Source organism: Serinus canaria, chromosome 19 (genome assembly GCF_022539315.1).
Source record: "Serinus canaria isolate serCan28SL12 chromosome 19, serCan2020, whole genome shotgun sequence".
Classification (NCBI taxonomy): domain Eukaryota; kingdom Metazoa; phylum Chordata; class Aves; order Passeriformes; family Fringillidae; genus Serinus; species Serinus canaria.
In genome coordinates, this window is record NC_066332.1 from 465,675 (window position 1) to 473,274 (window position 7,600).

The following is a 7,600-nucleotide window of genomic DNA, read 5'->3' on the forward strand; positions in this document are numbered from 1 at the left end:
ACACTGCGAACACTCGCACGACCAGCAATTCTTCTGATGCTTTTTCTTTTGCCTAATCACAAACATATGGTACACTTTAGGGGAGATTATCCTGACATTGTTAGCTTTAAAATGTGGTTTTCTTCCAGCTTTCCAAGGTCACAGCAGCTATCCAGTTAAAGGCTAAAGAAGAAATAAAACGTTAACGCAGCATGACCTTGGTCAATCAGTTAATCTTTCTCTACCCTATTTACTCCAGAAAAATAAAAATCCATCTCTGCACACTGCAGATTGCTTTGAGATCCTGGGGTGAAAGGTACATCATAAGCTAGAGTATTAATTATTGAAGGCCTGGTAGAGTGCATGGTGCTGGAGGGAATGTAAATGAATTTTCTGTTGGTGTCTGTTTGTTTGTGCACAACTGCAGCGTACATTGGTCGTGGAGGTGCAGCCCCCAGGCCTCTGAACCTCTGTGAGGTGTGTGAGGGCTCCAGTACTGCTACTCCAGGGAGTAAGAACAGTGTAAAAGACTTTGTCACCGTTTGGCATAGAGCTCCTTGTTCATCCCCCTGCAAGGGGAGGTCAGGATGCAGGCAGCTCTCCGCTGTCACCTGCAGAATGGCATGTGGTACCTGTGCATAACATGCAGGGGCAGAGCCTCCCACCTCTTGTTCCTGTTGCTATTGCAACCTTGAGGTTTTGTGGGAAAACCTATTCTAAAATTGCTCATAAATGGGTTTTCTGACTGTTACATTAAGCTGGATTACACAGCATACAGCATTGATTTTTAGATTTGAGAGTGCTGAATAATTTATCTGCACATTGCCTCCTAAACCAGACTGTGGTTGTGATGGCCCTGGCCCTTCCCAGAGCAGAGACAGACAACTGAGGTAGGATACAGACAATCAACTCTCTTACTTTTTAGTATCTGCTTTTAAAAAGGCAGGTCATTTTGTTACTGAGGTTTTATTTTAAAGTATGCAGGAGTGTTGTCCCACTGCAAGCATGAAGCATGATTTTTAGAGCTACTGTTCCTTAAAACGTGCTTTTGCTATCATTCCATTTTAACATGGCCATATATTATGATATCCAATTGTTTGAAACAAGCATGAGTACACAGAAACAGCAAAAGGAAAATTGTCTTTTTATGAACCATGAAGCTGTTTATCATATATCTGAACAAAACCCTTTTTCAGACCTTTTATCAAATTGAATTGGCTTGTGCCATTCAATCACTTCTATTTTTCACATGTATATTGTAGAATACATTTAAAAATAAAAGTGGATGTTGGCACAGAATTAAGCTGGTGTTTGCACTGTCCTTGTGCAGACACTGTCTCTGAAGAGCTTAATACACTCCTGTGTAGATTTAAGCCTTGTTCAGACATTGATTAGTTTGTAATTTTTCTAACAACTTCAGTTTATTTTTAATATTCTGCATCTTTACTGACTAGCAAATAGAGCAGAACGTGTCCATTTTTCCCTTGCACCGGTCAGCTTTGCTCAAGTCATCAAAGGCAAGAAACATCTTTTAAGTGTTCTTTTGCTGAGTCCTCAATTTAAATGAACTTGCAGGGAGCAGCAAATATTTTTCCTCCTTTTTTCTGTAGCCCAGTTCGTGCCTCCGTTGGAGGTCACACTCGGAGGTCACAGCCACCCTGGAGAGCAGCCTGCCGGCTGCCGAGCGCCGCTCCGGACCCGCCGGAACGCCGCCATTCAGCAGCTCTGCAATAATCTCCCTTAAACACACCAGCTCCCAGCCAGCAGAAGGCTGACCCTCGGAGACGGTGCGGGATCGCTGCGGGATCGCTGCGGAATCTCTGTGGGATCTCTGCAGGATCGCTGCGGGATCGCTGCGGGATCTGTGCAGGATCTGTGCAGGATCTGTGCGGGATCGCTGCGGGATCGCTGCGGGATCTGTGCAGGATCTGTGCAGGATCTGTGCGGGATCGCTGCGGGATCTCTGCGGGATCGCTGCGGAATCTCTGTGGGATCTCTGCAGAATCGCTGCGGGATCTCTGCCGGGATCTCTGCCGGGATGGCTACCGGGATCGCTGCCGGGATCGCTGCCGGGATCGCTGCCGGGATCTCTGCTGGGATCGCTGCGGGATCTCTGCCGGGATCTCTGCGGGATGGCTGCGGGATCGCTGCGGGATCTCTGCCGGGATCTCTGCGGAATAGCTGCGGGATCTCTGCGGGATCTCTGCCGGGATCTCTGCGGGATCTCTGCGGGATCTCTGCCGGGATCTCTGCCGGGATCTCTGCGGAATAGCTGCGGGATCTCTGCGGGATCTCTGCCGGGATCTCTGCGGGATCGCTGCGGGATCTCTGCGGGATCTCTGCCGGGATCTCTGCCGGGATCTCTGCCGGGATCTCTGCGGAATAGCTGCGGGATCTCTGCGGGATCGCTGCGGAATCTCTGTGGGATCTCTGCAGAATCGCTGCGGGATCTCTGCCGGGATCTCTGCCGGGATCGCTGCCGGGATCGCTGCCGGGATCGCTGCCGGGATCTCTGCTGGGATCGCTGCGGGATCTCTGCCGGGATCTCTGCGGGATGGCTGCGGGATCGCTGCGGGATCTCTGCCGGGATCTCTGCGGAATAGCTGCGGGATCTCTGCGGGATCTCTGCCGGGATCTCTGCGGGATCTCTGCGGGATCTCTGCCGGGATCTCTGCCGGGATCTCTGCGGAATAGCTGCGGGATCTCTGCGGGATCTCTGCCGGGATCTCTGCCGGGATCTCTGCGGGATCTCTGCGGGATCGCTGCGGGATCTCTGCCGGGATCTCTGCGGAATAGCTGCGGGATCTCTGCGGGATCTCTGCCGGGATCTCTGCGGGATGGCTTTGGGATCGCTGCGGGATGCGGCTGCGCGGGGCTCCCTCTGCCGGCGGCTGCCGGGAGTGCCAGGCGGGCTCGGTCCCGAGCCGGAGAGCGGCAGCCCCGGACCCGGTCTGGGAGCAGGGCCCGGCGCTGCCCGGGGCTGTCAGCGCTGCCCTGGGCTCTCCCGGCTCTGTCCCGAGCGCACCCAGCGCTGCACCAGGGCTCTCAGCGCGCCCAGCGCTGTCGCGGCCGTTCATTTACGCAGAAGAGGACGGTCAGGTCAAAATCGCTCGGTAGCTGTCGTCTCCAGGGTGCATCACTTGGCAGGGCTTTTAATGCAGTCAAAAGTGATTCCAAGCCACGCAGAGCCCATTCCAGTTCTCAGGGGAGAAGAACTGATTCTCTGTGTATTCTGTAGGTTAAATTCTATCATTTCAAGCAGGTGTTTTAGTCACAGACCATATTTGCAGCAGACTGCGGTGATGCGTTCGGTGTTTGTGACTCCATCAGCCATTGCTCAAGACCTGGGAGACCTCAGCATGAGCCTGTGCACTTTGGATGGGCCTTTCCCTCCTGCTGTTCCTCAGCAGTTCAGCAGCAGGCTATGCAGCTGAGTGCAGCCCATGCCTGCTGCACAGAGTTTCCCTGCGCTGTTGCAAACCACACAAGGTCAGGTTCTTCCCTGCTGAGGGACCTCGCAGCAGGTCCTGCCAGGGACTGCCAAATCCCGCAGGGCACTGCCCCGTGATCCCACACTGGCCCCATCTGGAGCTCAAACCCGGGCCCGCTCAGATCGCACGAGTGGAGACCACGGGATGCAGCAGAAGGCCAGGAAAAGCCAGCCCCAGGTGTGAGCCCCAGGAGCCCAGCAAGGGTTTGAGTCTTCCCCTGAGAGCACCTGTAGCAGCATGTGCCCTTAGAGAAGAAATATTATGAATGTATTATTGGCATAATATAAACTGTCCTTAGGTCGTGCTGAAGTTCCAGTGCAGGGATTACAGGGTGAAACCAGGAACCTGGGGAGTGTCTGAGACCCCGTGAATTCCATGTCAGCCCTGCCCCAGGGTGGATGTCAGGTGCTGCTGTGGGAGGAATGGGTGAGTTTTCAGCCATATCAGCAGATCTGTGTGAGACCTGTTCATCACACATGTCCTGCTTAACCACTCTCCATGATTAAATATTTACAATAAGAATTTATTCATCATTAAAACCCTAAATAAAATGATTACAGAGAAAGTCTGAATGGTTCGGTAAGAAACAGCACTAATTAGTTTCACCCTTGTGGGTTTTTCTGCGTTTCATACTTGAATTTCAAAATGAAAATAGTGAGATAAACTCCTGCTTTCATGTGAGCACGGCTGGGGGTGATTTCTTATTTGGTGTGAAGCCTGAAAAGGGAGAATTAACACTCATTTAATCATTTATGTTCAGTCATAATTTAGGCCCTGAGCAGCAAAGTATTTAAGCAGGAGAGAAAACTTTAGGCGGTCATATATTCCAGTGACTTCATACAGATTATTTAGATGCCTGAACTGAAAAGTTGCTTATTCAGAGTAAGGGAAGAGCAGAATTCCATGTTCTGGAAGCTGAGTTGTGGAGCCCAGCTGCAGCAGATGGATGCTGAGAGATTTCAACCCCGGGTGCAAACACAGAGCTCAGTCCCTGCACAGCCACCAGCGCTGGGGGTGTTGCCCTGGTTCTCAGGGCCTGTGTGACCTCAGAAAAGTCAGGAAATTAATGAGCATCATTTCTGAGCTGGGAGAAAAGTCACAGATGAATACTGCCAGAAAGGTAAACTCACTGCTGGTCACGGGATGCAGAAATCCTGAGGATGGTTTGAGCACAGAGAAGCTGTTTCTGCACAGCCAGAAAGGAAACAGGAGAGCAGGAAGGAGATTGTCAGATCTCCAGCACTATTGTAGTTATTCTGCCAGGTCTGCACAGCTGAAGTGGTTTCTTTTAAACATCCATCATATCCCTAGTATAGGATTTGTGTAGGGTATGAGGTGAGCCTTGTACCATTGCAAGAGTGTCATCCTCAAATAGAAATTTGTCATCTCCTTTTCAATCTTGTCTGTTTTGGGGGGGGAGAAGAGTGCATATAAAGAAAGATGATGGGCCTCATAAACACTGATGCTTTTTCCTGCATTGTCTATATATTAATATCACCATAATTTTTTCTAAGTAAATCAAAGCCCATTCAAACTTTGTATAATGCCACCAATAACTCGAAACAAAGAAAGGCGTTTACAGCAGCCCAGCTTCATGATTAAGGTATTATCCAAATTCACCATTTGGTGAATAAGGTATTATCCAAATTCACCATTTAGAATGTTTCGGAGTGATTTCCTTCAGGCTCAACTACAGCCACAACATATCAATATCTGTGCTGAGTATCCAATGTGATCTAAAGGACTGACTAAACAGGAAATGATATACAGATGAAGAGATAAAATGCCCTGGGCATTTCCTCAGAACAGGTAAAAAGTCTCACCTTGGAAAATATATATGCTTAGAAGGAGACCAAAGGTCTGAATTCTCCTAAGTTACATCTAATATTTAGAGAAGCTCAAGACACATCAGTCAAAGGATTCGACTGAAACTTTTAAAACCAGAGATGGAAAACTGAAGGGACCCCTGTCCCCCTAGTGCAGGATGTGGCAGCTCCAGCAGTGCCACCTGCTCAGGAGCCACGGGAGCCCTCTCTTCCTGGGAAAAGATTCCTGCCATGGGTCATTGTCAGGAGTAGCCAGGTGAGGAGGACCAGCATAACCCTGAGCAGAGTCCCTGAGGCTGGGCAGCCTGACAGGAAGGACAGCTCTGACTTCAGACCAAGCCACTCTGCCTCCTGGTGCCCTGAGCCCCGTGTCTGGCAGGGCTGTGGAGGTAGCCCACTGCCTGCTCTTCCCAAGTGTGGAGCATAATGGAGTGGAAATTGGACCTCTTGGTACTTCTAACACACATGCAAAGTTGTAAACACTGTCCCTAAAGTGTTCACAAAGTCAACCCAGATAAGTGCTCTGGTTTATCCCTGCCCCCAGTAACAGTGCCAAATGATTCAGTGAAAACCCTTCCATAAGGCCTTCCAGAGGTAGATGAATAGACACAATTAAGGGATTCTAGATGTGTACACAAGCTGCTCCATCAGCCAGGCCCAAAAACTTGCAATAGGTAAATTTAGTCAGGAAACATCACTCAGATATGAATGTTTAATGTGAGCTGCCAAAGCTAGGAGCCAGCTTAGCAGTCAAGAGCCCACAGAGCTCAAGGTTTCAAAACAAACAACTCTCCTTGGAGATTAGTGTTGCAAAAGATGTGAGCAGGCAGAAGGAATGTTTTGCCTCCTGCTAAAGCATTAACCCAGCACAGGGCTAAACTATTGTGTAGCACTTGAAAACGTTTCTTTCAAAAGCTGTGTTCAATCAAGCACCCTCAGTCAGTCAGAGCACTGCCTCTTGTATGCTCCATAGCCTCCTCTAATGACTCGTTTTGTTGTCTCGTTTGGGATTTTTGTCTCACCCACTAAACCCCGGAGTCTGTGGCCCTTGCAGGGCTGGGGTCTCTGGGCTGGGCTGTGGCACTGCAGGCAGGGCTGGGGTAGGGGGTGCAGTTTGTACAGCAGGTTTGATAGCAGAAAAGCAATTCCTTCTTCAAACCAAGTCCGTCTAGAAGAGCGCTGTAAACCCAAGTGGTTTGTAGGATTACAGAGAGAGCTGGTTGGAGACCACTGCACTTTGCACGTGCACACACAGATCTGGTGTGCAGCACTGCAGCCCACACCAGCGGCTTGGACTGCAAAGTGCCTGTCCCAGCCTGTGCTCCCCTCTGACAGAAGTCCAAGTCACCTTGTTGTCAGGATGTCCAGCTTTTTGAAGTGCCAGATGCTCAGTCTAAGCCCTGCAGAGTGACAGCCTGCAGCACGCACAGCACAGCCAGCCCAGGTGTGGGTGTCCCAGCTCCCTGCTGCTTTCCAGCTGCGTTTGCCAGGGGCTGGGCTGTCCTCGGCTCCTCTGCTGGGATCAGACAGCCCGGTTATTGAATCTGACATATACAGTCACACACAACGTACACCTGGATACATCCAGGCTACAAGGGGAAGAACGTGGGAGCTGTCGGCTGCAGGCAGCCCTGGAGCAGCTGTTGGTGCGCTCCCTAAGGAGCACTGTGTGACTTCAGCAGCGCTCCCGCTGCTGTCACAGGCTGAGCTCAGCGCACAGCCCGGGCTGTCTGGGGAGCCGGGCTGGCTGATGGAAGGCATTCCTGGTGTAAAACTCCTCCATTCATTGCGGGAGCTGGGAGGAGCCGGTGAGGCAGTTTGCAAGATGACTGGAAAGCAGCTGAGAAACGAGCTTGTCCCTCCATGAGCTACACCTTCCCAAAGGGACCCCAGGTGAGTTCTTTTGGCCTGGCTTCACCTACATCTGTATTTTATCTACCTCTTCTGACCATAGTTGTCTACATCTTCTGCTCATGTGTGATGACGCTACCCTCATTACTGTTGTGAGGAGTTCTGATAACGCAGGGATGAGTTCAGGGCAAAGGCCGGGAGGAAATGACTGCTTGCATCTGCAGAGGAGGATCAGATGAACGTGCGGTGCATGAGGCCACCAGTCACACGCTGAGCAAGGATGAGGCATCGCCCTGACTGCCCAGCATGGGCACTGGGAAACAGAAGCACCTTTAGAGCCAGCCCCAAGCTCCACAAACCAGTACAGCCCATCCCATCCCACAGGGATTTGGGCTTGCCCCCTTCAATGGCCATGTCTCAGGGCAGTTTTAGGTTTGTAAATCCCTTAATGTT